Here is a 21,776-nt window from a genome sequence, read left to right as displayed (position 1 = left end):
CCCCAAATTTTTTATAAATCTCTATCGGCAGTCCATCCGGACCTGGGGCTTTCTGATTTATCATTTCTGCTTTTACCTTTTGCAACTCCTCCAGGGTCAATGGCGCCTCCAAGCCCTCCCTATCTTCCTCCGACATACTAGGTAATGTTGTTTTCCCAAAAAATTCCTGCATCTCCCCCTCTACTTCGGAATTTGAAACTTTATATAGTTCCTCGTAGTATTTTCTAAACTCTTCCACTATCTCAGGTGTTGACTTCCTTATGCCTCCCTCCCTGTCCAAAATCGCCGGTATTATTGGGGGACGAACTATTTGATTTAGCAATTAATGATAATACCCTCCCCACTTGTTCCCCTTCGCCAAAGAAGGTCTGCCTCTGGAACTGCCTTTTCTTCTCCTCTTTCTCCCATATAAGTCTTTTATAGTCTGCCTGATTCTTCTCCCATTCCTTAGAACTCTCTTCTGAAGGGACCCTTGTATACCTCTTTTCTGACCTCCTTACCTTCTCTTTTGCTTCTATTTCCTTAGCTAGCCCATTCTTCTTAATCTGCGATATCTTTTTTATTAATTCCCCCCTTAGGAAGGCTTTCAAGGCATCCCACATTATTCCCAGGGACATAGATCCCACGTTTCTGCTCAAAAATTCTTTTAGATTTTCTTTTACCCCCTCCGTGTTATCCATTAGTTCTAACCAAAATGGATTTATCTTCCATTCCCTTCTACTACATCCTCTCCCTATTGTCATTAAAAGCGTTACAGGTGAATGGTCTGAAATTCCCCTTGGTTCGTACTCCACCTTCTCCACCATCCCCAGCGCCTCTTCATTGCATAGCACCTTATTGATCCTGGACAAGGTGGAGTACGTCTTAGAGTGGCAAGAATACTGTTTCCTTAAGGGGTTCCACCTCCTCCATATATCCACAAAACCTGTTTCTTCACAGAATTGAAATAACAACCCGTTAGGTCCCTCCCTACTTCCTACCTTCTGTGGGAACCTATCTATTTTTTGATCCATTATCATATTAAAGTCCCCTGCTATTATAACTGGGATTCTAGGCTTATCCTTTATAAACTTCAACAGTTCATTTAATATTTCTGCATTAAATGGCGGTGGGATATAAACGCTTGCAATCACACATACTTTATCTTCTATACCACAAAAAAGGAACACATATCTCCCTTTAACATCTATGATGCTCTGCCTGCAGGTTAGACCCGACCCAGGATCTATTAGAACACTCACTCCCCTTGAATAAGAGGTGTATGTAGAATGATATTGTACCCTATACTTCCTGTGTCTTAACACACTGATTGTATCTCGGTCCAGGAGGGTTTCCTGCAAACAGAGCATCCCATAGTTACCCATATTTCCCATAGAAAATAACGCACGCCTCTTCAACTGTTCCTTCACCCCCCGTACATTCCAAGAGCAAATTTTAACCCTTTTAGTGAAATTCCCTACCTTACTACTTACTCCCATATTTGAAACCTAAATCACAATATCATACTTTTATTCTCCATTCTACGTGCTTTCTCTGTGTTTTAACGCGTGGTCTCCCCCTTACTTTTTTCCCTGTGCTCCAAAATTTTAATCCCACGCATATTTTGTATCAAGTTTACCATATTTCCTACACACATTTTGCACACTTTTTGTATAAATTGGACAATTTATTTCCTTGTGCCTCACTTAATTTCATTTTCCTGTGCCCTTTTTCACTGACCACCATATTTATTGCTGTTCCACACATCAACTTTATATTTAGATTTTTTGTGCAATTAACAATCCTTTACCATGCCTACCTATATCCTTCCCTATCCTTTCAACATCCTTTCTCTCTCTATCATTCATCCATTCACACTCCCCATCCCTTTTTTCTTTCCCCTCCCCAACCCTCCCATGCCCCACTTGGGGCCCTTCTACGGGGCTTCCAACATGACCGTTTTTACCTCCCAGAGTGATATCCTTCCCACCTACTCACCCTACCTACCCACTCCTATTACTCTTATTTCTACAACAAAAAATATTCCACATTGCCACCGAGAAAAAAAAAAAAAGAGGGAGGGAGAGAGGGAAGGAGACAAAAGGAGCAATATGGGGGCATTCCCTCTTAGTCCAAAAATGTCCATTTTCTTTCTGTTTTCATATTACACCGTTCCCCTCTGTTGCAGCTGACATTTATTTTCCTCCAACCACAATTTAACTTCTTCTGGACTATTAAAGAATATGTTTTCCCCAAATGCTGATACCCTCAACTTTGCCTGATAAAGTAATGCATAGTTCACTTTAAGACTCTGCAATTTCTTTTTGCACTCTATAAACTTGGCTCTCTGTCTTTGCAGCTCGGGGGAAAAATCTGGATACAGTGAGATCTTTGTCCCATTATATTCAAGATTACTCAGTTCTCTTGCTCTTTGAAGGATAACAACTTTATCTCTATAGGACAATAATTGGATGATTATGGGTCTAGGATAACTTCTTCCTTCCACCATCCTAAACGGAATTCTATACGCCCTTTCAATTGCAAAGAATCTTGATAACTTCTCGCTCCCTACTTTATCCTTTATCCATATTTCCATAAATTCAACAAGACCATTGCCTTCACTTTTCTCCAGTAGACCTAAAACTCTGATATTTTTCCTGCGTATAATATTTTCCATATTGTCCATTTTAACCATACACAAATTTAACTGGCCCTTCATCATTTGCATCTCCTGTTTCAGCGGGAACAAATCATTCTCCACCTGGCTGACTCTCTCCTCCATGTCTGATATACGAACCGCAGCTTTCTGTACTTCATTTTTTAGATTTAACCCATCTTCTCTTATCTGCTTTAATTGATCTGATACATCATCCAATGATAATTTACATGTATTAACCGCAGATATAATTTCTTTTAATGATCTTTTCCTTTTGCCCAAGTTTCTCGTTCTATGCCTATCTCAATGTCCCGTCCAGTACCCCTCTCTGTGGAGGGGTTACTCACGGATGCTTGTGCTTCCAATATTCCACCTGTTACACCCGTAGTGTCCGATCGGGCTGCTACATGTATTGTTTTATTTAAACTTGTCGGCTCTATTTCTGTCGTCAAACCCTGGCTCTTCCTCCCGACCGTTTGCACTGCTACAATACTCTGCGGCCGCCCTTCTCCAATTTGCACGTTCTTTTTGGGTGTTTGGTTTGGAGTCTGATTAGGTGTATGGGCATATCGCTCAAGTTTAGAGGCTGCGGCTGCAGCAGCAACGCCTGTCAGCCCGGACGAGTGACCAGCCTTATCCTTAGAGCTGCGCAATACTTGAGATCCATTGTGTGTGGCCGCCTCCTCCACCCCCCTATTCCTGGTCATATCTTCGGATCTAACATCTTTTCCACCGGGGGGGGGGGTGTTAACGCTCTATCCCACCCTTCGTTTTTTGTTCCCTCTCTCACCGGGATTTCTTACGTGGGAGCCGATGTTCCTCTATGGGAGAGCTTTCTTTGGCGGCCTCCACACACCTCCGCTGTTGCGCCCTTCGGTCAACCGATTGTACCGTTGCTCTTGTGGCGTCACAGCTTCGCAGCGTCCCCTCATTTCGGCACCTCAGAGTCTCGGCTTCTCCTTCCCTCCTCCTCCTCCACACTACCTCGGCAGCATTAGTCTCTGGAGCGAACGGTAAGTCTGAGCCCGCCGCAACCTCTCAACCTGACATCCGGTCACGCCCCCCGCAAACAGAAATTCCGCGGCTTAATCTTTAACGTAGATCACCCTTGAACCCTTGGAAATTTAGTTCTATCGGCATTACAAAAACAGCCTTTTGAGCCAATACGGCATATTCCCTTGGTCCTTTTGACAAGGAAACACATTTTTCTGGTAGCCAGATCTTCTGCAAGAAGGTTATCAGAGTTGGCTGTTCTTTCTTACAAAGAGCCATATTTACTGTCATTTTTCACAAGGATAAGGTGGTATTGCACCTTTTTACTGAAGGTAGTGTCAGGTTTTCATCTAAATCAGGATATTGTTGTACCTTTCCAGAAACCTGTTCTATGGAAGTCACTACATTCTCTGGATGTGGTGAGAACAGTCAGTCTACTTGAAGGCAACTGCTCAGATTCGAAAAACTGATGTTTTTGTTTGTGTTGTCTGAAGGTCCTAAAAAAAAAAAAAAAGACATAATCGAAATCTACCATTTATAAATAGAATAGGCAAGTAATTATTCAAGCTTAGGGTTTAAAGAGGAAGATTTCACCCTCTCAAATCAAAGTGCACTAGGGCTGTTAGTACTTTGTGGGCAGTGCATCACCAAGCTTCCATGGCTCAAATCTGCAAGGCTGCAACTTGGTCTTCAGTCCATACATGTACCAGATTATATCAGGTGGATGTAATAAGGTATGAGGATATTGCCTTTTGGGCGTAGTGGGCTGCAGTATAAGTCCTCTGGTCTCATGGTGCCCTACTTTTGTGGTCTCACTCCCCTCAGTTGGCATTGCTCTGGGACATCCCACATAGTAACTACTATGGCTCTGTGACCCTGATTTACGCTAAAGAAAATAGTATTTTTTATAACCACTTACCTGTAAAATCCTTTACTTGGAGTACGTCATGGGACACAGTGGGCCCTTCCCTCTTCTAATACACATATATTTCGTTGCTGCAAAACCAGTTGCCACCACCTGAAGTTGGCCTATAACCCACATAGTAACTACTATGGCTGTGTCCCGTGATGAACTCCAAGAAAAGTATTTTACAGGTAAGCGGTTATAAAAATCCTATTTTTTTTTCATCATAGTTGCCTGTAAAATCCTTTTTTCTTTGATTACCTCATGGGACACAGAGATCCCTCTTTTTGTGGATTCAGTGCTTGATACGAAACCTCCCTCCTCCTTTTCTTGGTTTGTTGCCTGGCAACCCATGACTCCTATCCTGGTGTCTTCTCTACCTGGATCGGGCAAGTCTGTTAAATGTGCCAGATTAAGCTACAAAATTGGGTCAATACTACTGTGGCTATTTAATACTGCAAGATGTGTGTAGGTTATTACTGGCTTTTTGGTGGGACTGATGATGATCTTCCTTTCCAGGGGTGGGTGGTGCTTTACTTTTTGCCTCCTAATACATTTTTTTAATTTTTTTATTTGGTGGATGTTATAAATATGTTGCACTGTTAATTTAATGATCACATGCCTGATGAAGGGGTCCTGCATGACTACAAAACAATGCATTTTCTTGCTTGTGATGTGATCATGCTAAAATAAAAACAGTTTGGACTGAAGATATGAGATGTGCTGGAGAATCTATTCTTTGTGGCTGATCAGAAGGGTGTACAGTAAGTAAAGTACAGATATTTCAAAACTGGTGTCATGAGTAACATATGTAAAAAAAGAACAAAAATAAGGCGCGATTATCTGGTGCCGACCATGTGGGTCATCTAGACCTCTAACAAGACACATGGCTAGGGGCAAACTACCGAGCTGGCAACATATATTCAAGGCGCCTTACGTGCAGGTATCGGAGTCTTGTAACCAACGATCCCATATTTTGTCCTATTTGGTCAGGCATTCCCTGAATATACTTAACCTTTTTATACAGTAAATTATTATTGACCTCCACCTTCCACTCCAGCTTAGGTATGGGTCGCATCCAATTCCGGGCAATAACCTTCTGCACTGAGAACAAGGTCTCGTGCAGGAATGTCTTCGTGTATTTGTCTATGGTATCTGGAAGCACCCCAAGTAAGCATTGTTTTGGGTCTAATATGACAGAGCCCATGTGATCGTGTAGGTTACATATAACATAAAGGTGCCATCTGTCATCAGTGCCACGTGTCATTGTCCTGGTGCTCCAGGGCCTTCAAAAGTGTAATAGGTAGTCAACAAGTTAGATGTGTAATTTATGCTCCTAGAACACCTGATGGCGCTCCCTGCATGTTGGGCCTCTCTATGTGGCCAGGCTGTGAAAAAAAGTCCCACACGTGGTATTGTAATACTCAGGAGGAGTAGCAGAATCTTTTTGGGGGTGTCATTTGTGGTATACACATACCATGTGAGAAAAATAACCTATGACCACTTTGTGGAAAAAAAAAAAAAAAAAAAAATCTTAATTTTGCAGAGAATTGTGGGGAAAAAAAATGACATCAAAAAGCTCACCATTCCTCTTACGAAATACCTTGGAATGTCTACTTTCCAAAAAGGGTCTTTTGGGGGGTATTTGTACTTTCCTGACATGTTTGGGTCACAAGAAGTGAGATAGGCCACCAGTACATCAGATTTCATCAATTTTGTATGATTCACACCACAGCTTGTAGACTCTCTAACTTTCACAAAGACCAAATAATATCCACTAATTTGGGTTATTTTTTTACCAAAGATATGTAGCAGTATAAATTGTGGCCAAAATTTATGAGGAAAAATTAATAATTTGCATAATTCTGTCACAGAAACAAAGAAATATGCGTCTTTTTTTCAAAATATTCGTTTTTTTATTTCATTTAAAGCGCAAAAAATAAAAACACCAGAGGGGATCATATACCACCAAAAGAAAGCTCTATTTGTGGGAAAAAAAGGACATAAAATTAATTTGGGTACAGTGTTGCATGACTGAGTAATTCATTCAAAGTGTGAGATCACCGAAAGCTCAAAATTGGTCTGGGCAGGAAGGGTGTTTAAGTGTCCAGTAGGCAAGTGGTTAAGTGAAAGAACGTACCCACCTCCCCCCACACATCTGACGGAGGGTATATTGAGTGCTTGTATATCTGGCAACCCGAAGGGGGGTGAGATATTCCTGGGGGATAATATAAATTTGAGTCGGTCTGTTGGCGAGCTTGGCTGAGATGGCCTTGCAGGATTCCAAAGCCTCCTCCCATTCCACACCCTCCAGAGGGCCTATCGCTCTCTCCCACCGAGGTTTGAGTTTATATCCCAATTTGGTGGAAAAGGGGGGGTAGTGAGCATGTCGTAGAAGAGCAAGGTTAATTTGCAGTGGTCAGAATTGATTATGGCCATTAGTGCATTAGGGGCAGACTGAGGGGTGGATTCCAAAAACTGAGCCTGGGTTGCGTGTCTCACTTGTAAAAATCATAGGAGCATGCATCTGGGAAGTGGAAATTGTGTTCTCTAAGCGTGGCGAAGGTTTTAAGGGTTCCGTCGCCAAACAGTTGGTGCATATAGAGAATACCATTAGAACAGAGGTCTGCATCAGCAAGTTGCAGAAATTCTGACAGTTCTATTATACCATAATGGAGTATAATTATTGTAGAGTGGTATCACTAGCTTGGCAGAAACAAATTCCCATATGCGTCTATAATGGTATAACAGGGTCTGTCTGTCTCCCTGACCCGCACCGCTAGAGCCCATTGCCAGTGAGTAAATTGAGTCCTCAGTGCGTCAAGCCCACCTCGGGCAGAGCAGCTGGAGAAAACGCCCCTTGTCCATCTTGTCAATGATACAGTTGGGATAATTGTGATGCAATATAATAGAGATTGAAATCGGGGAGGGCTGTGCCTCCCAGGTCCATGGGTTTTTTAGCGCCTGCCAAGCTAATTTGTGTCTGTTTCCCCACACACAGGGTTTGAGCAGGGCCTCAAAGGGTTTAAAATGCTTCAGGGTAAGTACACTGGGGAGTGCCAGAGAATATAGAGTATCTTGGGTAGTAGGACCATTTTGATGAGGTTTATCCGGCCCTAAACCCTCAGCGGCAGACGGGCCCAGGCCCGTAGTTTTGGATTTAACGTGGGAAATTAGAGGGCTTAATTTTAAACGTATTTAATCCGCCGATCTGGATACGCATATCCCTAGGTACGTAATGATACTGACTCGTAATGGCAAATTGTCCTGAAATTCACTCTGTGGGAAGCTGTCAAGTGGTAGAATTTGGGACTTCCCCCAGTTGCTTTTTAGCCTGGAAAGTCTCAAACCTTTCAATTGTCTGGAGAGCTGCGTGTAGAGAGGGGCCCCGAGTCTGCCAGGTATTAGTGTCGTCAGCATACAGTGCTGATCTTTTTGGTTGGGGCACCATGGCTCAGTCCCCTGATCTCTGGGTTAGCTTGGATGGACATGGCCAGGGGTTCCGAGGCCAAGGCGTATAATAGTGGTGAAAGGGCAGCCTGGTCTCGTGCCTCTGCTGAGGTCATTCATTCAAGATGGCCAGCCATTGGCCACCACCTTGGCCGTGGGCGCCGGATATAGCAGTTGAACCCACTTGATGAAGCATGGTCCAAAGCCATATCCCTCCAAGCAGCTCCAGAGATGGCTCCATTCCACCGAATCAAATGCCTTTGCTGTATCTAATTTCACCACCACCCGTGACCCAACTTCTGCGTGTATAGCTTGTAGATTAATGTACAGTTTGCATAGATTGAGGGTGTTGCAGCCTGGCATGAAGCCTGCTTTATCTACTGTACATGTATGAGGCACAGAATGACTTGGTTTAATCTAAGGGACAGTACTTTGGCTGGTATTTTATATCTACTTGCATAGTTATAGTAGGTGAGGTTGAAAAAAGACACAAGTCCATCAAGTCCAACCTATGTGTGTGATTATATGTCTGTATTCATTTTATATCCCTGTATGTTGCGGTCATTCAGGTGGTTATCCAATCGTTTATTGAAACTATCAATGCCCCCCGCTGATGCGACCACCTGTGGAAGGGAATTCTACATCCTTGCCACTCTTACAGTAAAGAACACTGTACGTAGTTTAAGGTTAAACCTCTTTTCTTCTAATTTTATTGAGTGGCCACCTGTCTTGTTAAACTCCCTTTTGCTAAAGTTTTATCCCTATTGTGGGGTCACCAGTATGGTATTTGTATATTGCAATCATATCCCCTCTCAAGCGCCTCTTCTCCAGAGAGAATGAGTTCAGTGCTTGCAACCTTTCCTCATAAATAATATCCTCCAGACCCTTTATTAGCTTTGTTGCCCTTCTTCTTACTCTCTAATTCCAGTACATCCTTCCTGAGGACCGGTGCCCAGAACGGGACAGCATACTCCAGGTGCGGCCAGACCAGAGTCTTGTAGAGCGGGAGAATTATCGTTTTTATATCTGACGTTGATGCCCTTTTTAATTCATGCCAATATTCTTTTTGCTTTGTTAGCAGCAGCTTAGCATTGCATGCTATTACTGAGCCTATCATCTACTAGGACCCCAAGGTCCTTTTCCATCCTGGATTCCCCCAGAGGTTCTCCCCCCCAGCAAATCGATTGCATTCATATTTTTGCCACCCAAATGCATTATTTTACATTTTTCTACATTGAACCTTATTTTCCATGTGGTTGCCCACCCCATTAATTCTGATCTTTTTGCAAGGTTTCCACATCCTGCGGAGAAGTTATCGCCCTGCTTAGCTTAGTATCCTTTGCAAATACAGAGATTTAACTGTTTACCCCATCCTCTAGGTTGTTTATGAACAAATTAAATAGGATTGGTCCCAGCACAGAACCCTAGGGGACCCCACTACCCACCCCTGACCGTTCCGAGTACTCCCCATTTATCACCACCCTCTGAACTCATCCTTGTAGCCAGTTTTCAATCCATGTACTTACCCTATGGTCCATGCCAATGGACCTTATGTACAGTAAACGTTTATGGGGAATTGTCAAATGCTTTTGCAAAATCCAGATACACCACGTCTACGGGCCTTCCTTTATCTAGCTGGCAACTCGCCTCCTCATAGACGATTAGTAGATTGATACCGTTCTCATTACTAAAATCTTGTATATAGTCCCTTATCCCCTTCAAGAGTTGAGACTATTGATGTTGGGCAAACTGGTTTGTAATTCCCAGGAATGTGTTTTGGGCCCTTTTTTAAATATTGGTGCTACATGGTGCTTTTCTCCAATCAACTGGTACCATTCCAGTCAGTAGACTGTCAGTAAAAATTGGGAACAATGGTCTGGCAATTACTTGACCGATTTCCCTAAGTACCCTCAGGTGCAAGCCATCTGGTCCAGGTGATTTATTAGTGTTACATTTCCCAAGTCTAATTTTAATTCTGTCCTCTGTTCACCATGGAGGTGCTTCCTGTGATGTCATTGGGACAAAACCCTGCAGTTTTGGTTACTGAAGCCCCCGATTCCCTCGTGAAGACTGAGGAGAAGAATAAATTCAATACCTTCGCCATCTCCCCATCCTTTGTAACCAGATGCCCTCCCTCATTCTTTATGGGGCCAATATGGTATGTCCTCTTTTACTGTTTATATACTTAAAGCATTTCGTGGGAATTTTTTTTGCTCTCCTCCGATGTGCCTTTCGTGTTCTATCTTAGCCGTCCTTATTGCACCCTTACATTTCTTTTTGCATTCTTTATAAAGTCTGAATGCTGATGATGATTGCTCAATTGTGTATTTTTTGGAGGCCTTCTCCTTTGCTTTTATATGCATTTTTACATTGGAGTTAAGCCATCCAGGACTTTTGTTCACTCTTTTAAATGCATTACCCAATGGGATGCATTGGCTCATGCCCTTATTTAATATGCTCTTAAAGCAAACCCATCTCTCCTCCGTGTCCTTTGTTCCTAATGTTTTATCCCAATTTATGCCTTCTAGTAAGGTTCGTAGTTTAGGGAAGTTGGCTCTTTTGAAATTCAGTGTCTTTTTATTCCCTTTGTTTTCTATTTGTGTGATTTTATACAGAAGCCAATTTACCTGTGATCACTGTTCCCTAAATTGCCCCTTATTTCCACATCCGTGATCAGGTCCATGTAGTAGGGAAATGGGACGATAAGATTTGGGGTAGCCCGGGTCCTTTCCAGGTTTGGGGATAACGACCATTGTCTCTTCCCGCATGGAGGGGGGCAGGGTGATGGTTTGAAATAGATTTTTAAATAGTGCAAGCAGTTTAGGAGTTAGTAGCTCTCTAAATTGGGAGTAAAATTCGACAGGGAGACCATCAGATCCAGGGTATTTGGATCTAGCAAAACTGGTGATCGCAGTGTCTGTCTTCCATGGTAAGGGGTGCCTCAAGTGAGTCTTATTCTTTTGTCAACTGGGGGAAGGTGATGCTGTGAAGGAAAGTGGTCTGCACATCCGTTGGGTCTGTTACTGTTTGGTTTTATATAGATCCGCCCAAAATTCCCTGAACTTAGAGGTATACTGCGTGGGTCCATGATCTGACTACCCCCTGGGCCATGAAGGGTGATGACAACTGGGGGCCTGTCTTCGCTATGCACTAGATATGCGAGGAGCTTGCCTGCCTTTTCCCTATATTCAAAGTTTGTGTTTGGTAAAGAGCTTTTGATGAGCCTTCGTATACTGGAGTTGAGTTACCACTCTAATCTGCATTTTAAGCTGGGCTGCCATTGCTAGAGTGGGATTGACCATGTATTCTCATTCAGTAGTGAATAGCTCCGTTATCGCCCCCCTGTTAAACGTCACAGCTGAATCTGTTTTGTTTTTATGTGCGAGATCAGGGTATTACGGGCGTTTATTTTAAATGAATACCATATTGCAGCAACAGATGCTGTGTGATCATTTTCCAGGAAGTATTGCTTCCATTGGGCGATAAGCCCATCATCCCCTGGAAACAGTGAGAGTCAGAACTGGTTCAGTCACCATGGTCTCTGTGGTTTATTAATAGGGATACTGAGGGTGGTTCAATATAGACTGTGGTCAGACAGTAACCTGGGGCAGAACTTAGTTTATAGGATCCGTGGTGCCAGGGTTTGGGATACAAGAATGAAATCTATGCGGGACATAGATTTGTGAGTAGTGTGCCGCCATGTGTCTACAAGATGACAGGTGGAGATGAGTTTAGAGCATTTAGTCGTATCAACACTAGTGCTTGTCGTCTGGAGTCTATCAAGGGCTGAACATAGTGTTAAAATCGCCTAACCATATCACCGGTATTGTGGGGTTATAGGACATAAAGGTAAAGCCTTCTAGGATCACAGTTACACAAAAGGGAGGAGGTATGTAGAAAGCCATGAGAAGGAATGGTTCACCGTATGGCTTGGCAGGAAGAAATGCATACCGGCCGTTGGGGTCAGTGAGAAGCTCAAGAAGTTCAAAATGTACCGATTTGGCGATCAATATCGAGACACCCCTAGCATGAGTTGTGTAAGTGGAGTTGTAAGTCCACCCAACCCAGGGGTGGCGAAGGGCCATTTGCAGTCTGCCCTCGACATGCGTCTCAACCAGCACCACTACGTATGCATGTTTTTTGAGGAATGTAAGGGCAGCCGAGTGCTTCATTTTCTCATGCAGGCCCTTCACATTCCACGTGAGAAATTTTATAGTTGCCATGGTGCTGTACAGGGGACATAACCTTGCCTCAGTAAGACTCATTTTAAGATCTAGTGGAAAATATAGTATATAATAGAAGGTACATTTAAACACTGTATGAGGCACCCCTTCAACAAATTAACATTTCCCCGTAATCGGTTCCTAAGACAGTTTATGCACAATTAAAAATGGTAAAAATAACTGTTTAACAACCCCCTCCCCCCTCCTTGCCTTACACTCACCCCAACTTTTGCATGCATGATCCCTTAACAACTCTGAACTACCATCTGGGAAAAAACAGTTACTTCACATGTAGGGAGAAGATGAGGAACAGTTTTAGCCACTGGGTCAAGTAGTGGTTTCCGAGCCAGCCACCCCAGAGAAGGATGAGGATGGGGCCTAATTGCGCGCCCCCGCAAGTTAATATGAAAAAGAGGCAGTAAGACCCAGTTTCTCTGTTCATCTGCATAGTCATGATTCGCAGTGATTAGTGGGGCACAAATTCGCTGCACTATCCATGCGGCTTGTAGGACCAGCACACCTCCACAGCCCTGTGTGGCAGATAAGTTCAGGGGTATGAAAGACCCCCATTGGGGGGGGGGGGGAATAAGATATAGTAAGTCCACTCAAAATATCTCCCCAAAAAAACTGAAGGAAAAGTGAGGAAAAAAAGGTAATAAAGGAGGGTTTTTTTAAAATTCAGTGTTCTGGATGTCGCAGAGAGGATTGTATATCAGCAATTGTAGCGGTAGGGTCAGTAGAGGTACAGAGTTCCACCTGCCTCTCTGGTCCAGCAAGGTATATCAATGTGGAACAGTCAATGTGTGGTGTAGGTCAGGGTGGCAATGCAGCAAGGGTAGTTAAATCAGGCCAAGTAGTGGTGGAAACTTGAAACAAGAGCATCTTGCCATATGGCTCAACAGGTGTGCGATCAATCACCCCTGCCATGTGCAGACCTGCGCTACAGCCAGGAGATGACCTCTCGAGGATCACCAAAGAACGATGTTCAGCCATCATGTTCCAGTCTGAGGCGTGCAGGGAAAAACATGGAATGCTTCAGGTGACGGTCGCGCAGTCTGCGTTTTGGCTTCCATGAAGCTCTGTTGTCGTTTCTGTATTTCGGCCGAGAAGACAGGAAATATTGCCGCTTTGATGTTTCCTACTGTAATGTTACCCCTCTCTCTCTCGCCAGCCTCAACGCAGCATCCTGGTCTTTATAGTTTAAAAGTTTTGCAATGAAGGTACGGGGGAAGGGGGGGGGACGTGGGGGCTCCTTGAGTAGGAGGTTTAGCAGGCATCCTATGAGCTCTTTACACCACCAGCATGGGGGAGAAGGCCTCCCGACTGTATGTGGTTACCATTAGTAGTTCCAGGAATGATGTCGGATCTTTACATTCCGCTCCCTCTGGGAGACCGGTGAAGTGGAGATTACACCTCCTCGGGCGTTATTCCATGGCGTCTTGCTTTGCGAGCAGCTGGTTAATCTGCCTCTGCATGCGTTCAGATCCAGACTGTAATAGCGGGAAGATGTCTTCTACCATGCTGATGCGGGTTTCTGACTGTGTGACCCGTTCGTAGTTTTTTTGGAAATCCTGTCTAATCAGAGATATCCATCTTGACCGCCTCAGTCTGGGCAGTGAGAGATGTCCTGCAGAGTGATCGCTTCCAGTAGTTTATCCATGTCTCCCTGTCCATGCTCTCCTCCTCCTGTCTTTTCAGCGCTGCCCTCATTCCAGCGGTACTGTGCGAGCTTTGCCGTGGCGGATTTTTGGCTCTTCAGGGGGTACATGATAGCAGGCTTAAATGTGACAATTTGTGCTAGTCAGTGTAGGCCCGGCAGAATGGGAAGAGGATGACAGACGGAGCCTAGTGCTGGCTTGAGGATCGGGTGTACCAAGATGCCCGCGAACCTCCGTGTACAGGCCGAAGCTGCGGACTTGCCTGATTGCAGTCACCGTGTGGGAGGCTCACCTCTCCGTTTGGGCTGTCGGATGGCTGAGTGTTTGAAGAGGCCAGGTAGGATGGTAGGAGGGTGACATGCACAGGGCCCAGCGCTGGTTCGGTGATGGGTTGTTCCAAGATGGCTGTAGACCTCCGTGTGTAGGCTGAAGCCGCAGACTTGCCTGAGTGCGGCCACTGTGCAGGTGGATCGCCGCTCCAATCACGCTGCCGGAGGGTCAGAAATCAGGTGGGGTATGGAGAGGCTGCGCAGGCAAGCAGCCAACTCAGATGGGAGGATTATTAGGGTGGAGGATTAGCTAGTACCAGGAGTAATAGAGCTCGGGATATACATGTCCTACTCCATGCTCAAACAGGCCACGCCCCAAATCTCACACTTTTTAAATGGCTTGTAAGTTAAATTCCTGCAAGTTTTTTACCCTCACACATGGAGGGCTTTTTTTTAACCTGGTGTGAAGAAAGAGTTCATCCCAGGAAATTCTGCATTTAAGTCAGGATTAGGGATGAGCTTGGTGTTCTACTCAAACGCATGTTTGACTCGAACACCGGCTGTTCGCCCGTTCAGTGAAGCCAGAACTCTGTGGGCCATTCACGCCAAATTCGCATGGCGCTCACGGCCCACAATGCACTGTGCCATTGCAGTGCATTGCTGGCTCTTGATTGGCCGGATGCCTGTGGCCAACTACAGCTCCGGTTGTTTAGTACACGCCCCACACTATATAAGGCCTCTAGCGTGGCAACCTTGTGTATTGTTCCGGCGTCTGCAGGAGTTAGTGGGTGTTGTGTGCCTTCAGCGCAGTATACACCTGTATCTACCCTTTATTGCTGTTCTCTAATTGAGCCATCTGCAGGAGTTAGTGGGTGTTGTGTGCCTCCAGCACAATATACACTACCCAATTGCTGGTTTTCCCATCTCCCTGCAGGCCATTACCATGTCTGGAAGGCAAACAAGGAGAGGCAGACAGGCACGAGCCAATAAGAGGGCAAGCAGGCTCTGTGTCTAGAGACAACAATGCTGGTTGTGGACGCGGTGCATCGTCATCAGCACGTGGCCATGGGACACGCTTGTCCTTATGTAATGCAGATGGACATGTTGAGCCGCTTCATGCCGAAGACTTGGTAGAGTGGATGACAAAGCCCTCTTCATCCTCCTCATCCTCTCACCCAAGCTCAGGTTAGTAGCAAAGCAGCTGCCAACGCATCCTCTTCCCTCATCTCAATGTCATCATCAGTCACTCCTTCCCTAGACCCACCATGTCCTCCTAAAGGAGTCCCCCGAACTGTTTCAGCTCTGTTGGGTACATGCTCCAGGAGGATGCCCACTGTTTTGAAGGCTCGGATGATGATACTTGGCTAGAGGAAGGCAGTAGCGTGAGCGCAGAGAGGAGATGCTCAAGAAGGACAGCAATCTGGCAGTCATGTTCCACAAGCTGCAGCATACTGCCAGGTTTGCTCCAGTGATGAAGAGGGAGGGGATGATGAGGTCACTGACACCACGTGTGTGCCTGATAGGAGAGAGGAGGAGGAGGAGGCACCTCTCCAACGAGGCAGGATGCAGGGGCAGCACACCGACTGAATCACACCGCAGAGCTCCGCCTGTGCAGGGCGTTGCCTCTGCACGTTATTCTAAAAGTTCTTTGGTGTGGGCCTTTTTTGAGACGAGTGCATCAGATCACACCGCTGCTATTTGCAACATATGTCTCAAGCATATCTCGCATGGCCAAAACATCAGCGATTGGGCACCACATGCTTGACCAGACATATGTTGACCTGCCATGCAGCTCGTTGGCAAGCGTACCTCAAAGACCCACACCGAAGAACAAAGCGGACCTCTCCTAGCTCCTCCTCAGCTGGGATCTCCAACCCCACTAGACCTTCAGTCCTCTCTGAAACCTGCACTGAGGGGAATGAAGGTGTAGAATTAGGTGTCACAGCCAAGGACTTGCGGGCACTCTGCTAGCATTACACCCACGTCAAATTGTAGCAGGCAAATTTCCCTGCCCCAGATGCTGGATCGTAGAAAGAAGTTCACTCCCAACCATCCACATGCCCAGCGGTTGAATTGCTAGTACTTCAACTGCTGCCTTTTCAGTTGGTAGACTCATCCCCCTTCCGTGAGTTTGTGCAATGTGCGGTTCCTCAGTGGCAGGTCCCCAAATGCCACTTTTTCTCACGGAAGGCGACTTCAGCTCTCTACTGGCATGTGGAAGGCAATGTCCTTGCCCTGCTGGACAGTGCGGTCAACGGTAAGGTGCATATTACCGCTGACTTATTCAGGGGTGGTAACCCTTCCCTATGTTTTCCTAAAAGTTTTTTTTGAGCTACACTTTAAAAATGTACCAGTTCAAAATTACAAACCGATTCTACTTAACACAACAAACCTACACAGTCCCTGTCTTTGCACCGCCTGTATACTGCTGTTCAGAGTACGTAGGGCCTGGGGGCCCCATGCCTTTCCTTTTTTTAATATGGGTACGGGGTTTCCCTTAATATCCGTACAAGACCCAAAGGGGCTGGTAATGGGCAGGGGGGCTACCTATGCCATTTTTCTAAATAATTTTCATCCGTATTGCCGGAACCAGATAGGACATTAAAACCACAAGCAGTTTTAAACATTTTTTTTTTTTTTTTTTCTTCCCCGTTAAATGTCATTTTGTGCAGGGACTGTTCTAAACACGGGATACACGTGCCACTTCACAGGCATACTATAGACACCCCCCCCCCCCCCCCCCGGCCTGATATTTAAAGGAATATTTCACTTTTTTTCACCTTAATTGTCATTAAAATCAGTGTTCCTGAAAAAACTGCAGTTTTTAAAAACATTTTAGGCTTTGACCCATGTCCCCTGGGGCAGGAGCCAGGTTCCCCAGACCCTTTTTAGGACAATATATTGCATATTGGCCATTAAAATTAGCTCTTTTTGTTTTGAAGGTTCGAGTCCCATAGACTTCAATGAAGTTCTAAAGTTCGCACACATTTTCGGTCCGTTTGAAAGTTCTGGTGCGAACCGAACCGGGTGGTCGCCTCATCCCCTAGTCAGGATTAGTATTTGTGGTTTTGCACAGAGTAGCTCAGATCCTCCTCTTCTTGGGTCCCTCTTCAGTGTTCCTGGCCCCTCACTTGTGTTCAGTGACCCCACAGCAAGCAGCTTGCTATGGGGTCACCCAAGCCACAGCTCCCTGTGTCCATTCAGACACAGAGCCGCAGGCTGCCCGGCCTCCTTTCTCTCCTTATTGGCTCACTGTCTTAGTAGTGGGAGGCAATGACGTTGCACTGCTGTCTCGGCCAATGAAGGGAGTCCCAGACAGCTGAGTCTCTCGTGCAACATTGCTGTATCATGATGGACCTCGGATAAGTAGAGGGGGTCTGCTGCACACACAAGGTTTTTTTTATCTTAATGCATAGAATGCATTGAGATAAAAAACCTTCTGCCCTTAAAACAACTTTCAGTCTTTTATATTTCAAAGACCCCTAGCCTCCCATTGTAATTTTGCCTGTTTAACTACCTGAGACTCCATTCCAGTTGAATATGGTTCTCCCTGCATCTCAGAAAGTGCCCTTTGAACCCACCAGATATTCCTTTTTCTACTCACTCATAGTTGCCTTCCTAATTGTCATTACCTCTACAAGGCATGTATATAAGCAGGCAGTTTGTTTTTCTACAGAACCGTGTTTGGTTCTACAAAAAGACGAGGTAGTTTTGAAGTCTAGAGTCTCTCCTTTTTCTAAGATTTTCACCTGTTACCTGAACCAAGATGATATTCTTCCGCCTCTGTCTGGCCCTAGTACGTTAGAAGTCATTTTCCCTTCCCTGCCTGAATGTCTAGTTTGTTTTTTGCTGGTTTACCTTTCAGCCACTGCTTTCATTATTATTCCTGATGGGTTCCCTGTAAAGAAGATCTAGATTCTTGCACCACCATTTCTCACTGGCCCAAACAGATTGTTGCTTAAACTTGTCAAGGATCATTGTATTAGGCCTGTGATTGCCTCTTGGGGTTTTTGGCAAAGACAATGGTTTCCCAAATTTGCAAGACCGCTTCTCTTGTCTATTTAGACAGTCTTAGATTTATGAAGTGGCTTTTCAGGACTCCTCTAAATGCCAGTTTCAGGCAGTTGTTGCCCCAGGGCTGCCTCACGCTTTTTTAGGGCTTATAATGGCAGTGGCAATCACGTTTCAGAGGCAATTGACAGGCGTTGAAGATGTGATATGTCACTGCCTCAATGCTTGTTTTAACCCCCAAAATGCAGCATCTATATGCTGCAGCCATGCTCCATTACCTAGGTATATACTTCAGTCTTGGCCACAGAATGTGTACGATTCTGGCTGCTGCCTCCTGTATCTAAATGAGGACAATTTGGGAATTTTAACCACTTCAATACCGGGCACTTAAACACCTTCCTGCCCAGACCAATTTTGAGCTTTCAGCGCTGTAGCACTTTGAATGACAATTGCGCGGTCATGCTACACTGTACCCAAATGAAATTTTTATCATTTTTTTCCCACAAATAGAGCTTTCTTTTGGTGGTATTTGATCACCTCTATGGTTTTTATTTTTTGCTAAACAAATAAAAAAATACCAAAAATTTTGAAAAAAAAAGTTTTTTTTTTTTTCAGTTTCAAAACTTTGCAAATAAGTAAGTTTTTCTCCTTCACTGATGGGCACTGATGGGGTTACACTGATGGGCAATGATAAGGTGGCACTGATGGGCATCGATGAGGTGGCACCAATGAAGTGGCACTGATGAGGTGGCATTGATGGACACCGATATGTGGCACTGATGGGCGGCACTGATGGGCGACACGGATGGGCACTGATAGGTGGCACAAATTGGCATGGATGGGTATGGGTAGGCGGCACAGGTGGGTATGGGTAGGCACTGATAGGCGGCACAGATGGGAACTGATAGGCGGCATTGTATTATAATATATTGCACTAATGGATGCCAATCAGTGCCAATCAATAATGCATGCCAATCAGGGATGCCCATTGTGGGCACTGATTGGCATCCATTGTGGGCACTGATTGGCATCCATTGTGGGCACTGATTGGCATCCATTGTGGGCACTGATTGGCATCCATTGTGGGCACTGATTGGCATCCATTGTGGCACTGACTAGAATCCCTGGTGGTCTAGGGTGGCATACCTTGTCCTTGGCATCCCTGGTGGTCCAGTGTGGGCATCCTCGGGGGGGGGGGGGGGGGGGGGGCTGTGCTGATAATCGATCAGCACAGACCCCCCCCTGTCAGAGGAGCAGCCGATCGGCTCTCCTCTACACACGTCTGACAGATGCGAGTGAGGAAAAGCCGATCACTAGCTTTTCCTATTTACACTGTGATCAGCCGTGATTGGACACGGCTGATCACGTGGTAAAGAGCCTCCGTCGGAGACTCTTTACCGAGATCGTAGTTGCCGGGTGTCAGACTGACACCCCGCAACAACGATCGCCGCGATACGCGCCCCTGGGGGCGCGCAGCGGCTCATAATCCTAATCACGTCATATGACGTCCGGTCAGGATTATGCAACCACTTTGCCGCCGTCTATTTGCTATAGGGCGGGCGGCAAGTGGTTAAAATGGCTCAGCCGCATTTTATATTTGTTATGTGTGTTTGTCTGCTAAATAGCAGCACATTTGTCTGCGTATCAGGAATTTGCACACCTTCCCTGACGCATAGTGATGTGATCCAACCCTTAGACTGGGATGCTTAGAGACTGAGGCTGGAAAACGTTTGCGAAACACTGTCCTAGGCATCCTAGAGAGGCTTTTGGAATGACATTTTGGCTAGAGTCTCTCCTTATCTGCCACTGTTTCGATCCTTCACTCTGATTTCCCCTCACTTTGCCAGTAGGTTTGTGAAAAGGTCAGGCAGTTTCACAATCCACCAATACTAGATGGATCCACTTATTTAGGCTTGTTGGTCATTATATGATGAGTTGCTCACTTCTCATGGAATTACTTTTGGCTGTCTCATTGGTTTGAGGGGCTATGCAAGGCTAGGGTTTCAGGCTTTGCTTTTCCGGGATCCATTCCACTGAAGGTGTGGCATAACCCATTGGTATAATTATCCAGACTAGTGATGTACTCAAGGAAGAGCTTTTTACAGGCAAGTAAAAAAACTTTTTTTTTTTTTTTTCTTGCTGTTAGATAGGTTTCTTAGATTTCATTGAGTGACAGATTCCCTCGATCTGTTTTTTTGTGATCTACTCCTAATACCATTTCTGCAAAAAAATGAAACCTTATTTTAGAGGGGGGGGGGGGGGGTGGTTTGAAACCTGTCTGGCCATAACTTTGCTAGTGTCTAACTCCTCTAAGCAGACGTGTTACCCAGTTAAATTGTGTATCTGAGTATATGTAAACCCCTCAGCTTATAAAATGGAAATGAAGGGCAAAACATTTGTGTTAAGAAAAACAAACCTTATACATTTTTTTTTTTTTTTTTTTTTCTTGATCACATACCCTCTGTTCTCAGCTGCATAATGATTTTAGAGGGCTAGGGGGCAAGAAACTGCAGTTATGCTTGGCGTGGTCAGTTTTCAATAGTGAATAGCAGGGACACCAGGTATTTTACGCAAAGGAAGTAATACAAAGAACAGCGTACTGTTTTATACAAGTACATGATACAAGCAGGCACATATCAGAAAAATGAAATGTTGGCATTAGAATTTATTTAACCACTTCCCACCCGGCCAATGCATATATACGGCTGGGTGGGAGCCGTCTACTCCTGATAGGACGTTCAGGAACGTCCTTCAGGAGTAGCGGGATCGCGCGCCCGCGCAGCGGCGCGATCCCGATGTGCTCGTGTCACCCGGACACGGCACATCTCAGATCGGCAGGAAGGCTCTGTGATTGGCCCTCCTGATCACATGACGGCCGTGTCCAATCACGGCCGTCATGTGATGTAAACAAACAGCCGGTTGCTAGGCAATCGGCTCTCCTCTCCTCACACGGAAGTCACCGCTGAGGAGAGCAGAACGCTGCAGCCGGCTGATGATCAGTGAGTATGGGCTGCTTTTTACAGCTTTTTACTCACTGATCATCAGTGTAGTGTAAACACACAACACACCACACAGTACAAACACAGTCCCCACATATGTCCCCAAAACACACATGTCCCCAAAACATACATGTCCCCAAATAATAAAAACACATGTCCCTAATAATAAAAACATGTCCCCCACATATGTCCCACTAAAATCACATGTCCCAATGATTATCTGCACACATATGTACGTGATCACCTGCACACATATGTACATGATCATTTGCGTACATATGTCCGTGATCACACAAACCAATTATTATACACTTAACGGAATTTTTTTTTACCAAAAACATGTAGCAGAATACATTTTGGCTTAAATTTATGACAAAATTAGATTTTATTGGATTTCTTTTCAAATAGAAAAAAGAAAATATTGTTTTTTCCCAAATTTCCGCTTTTTTTGCGCTTATATCGCAAAAAAAAAAAAAAAAAACGGAGTCGTGAATAAATAACACCAAAATAAAGCTCTATTTGTGCGAACAAAATGATAACAATTTTATTTGGGTACAGTGTAGCATGACCGCGCAATTGTCACTGAAAGCGCTAGAGCGCTGAAAGCTGAAAATTGGGCTGGGAAGGAAGGGGG

General features: G+C 45.0%; 1 protein-coding gene across 6 annotated transcripts in view; it reads left to right on the top strand.

The window, feature by feature from the left end:
• Positions 1-21,776, top strand: part of MARF1 (meiosis regulator and mRNA stability factor 1) — a 502,817-nt gene that overhangs the window by 227,939 nt on the left and 253,102 nt on the right. The gene's annotated exons all lie outside the window — the stretch shown is intronic.

The sequence above is a fragment of the Lithobates pipiens genome, unplaced genomic scaffold (assembly GCF_037356315.1).
Source record: "Lithobates pipiens isolate NorthernLeopardFrog02 unplaced genomic scaffold, aLitPip1_a1.2 Scaffold_22, whole genome shotgun sequence".
Lineage (NCBI taxonomy): Eukaryota > Metazoa > Chordata > Amphibia > Anura > Ranidae > Lithobates > Lithobates pipiens.
Note: the sequence above shows the minus strand (reverse complement) of the source record. Positions and strands in the feature narration are given on the sequence as shown.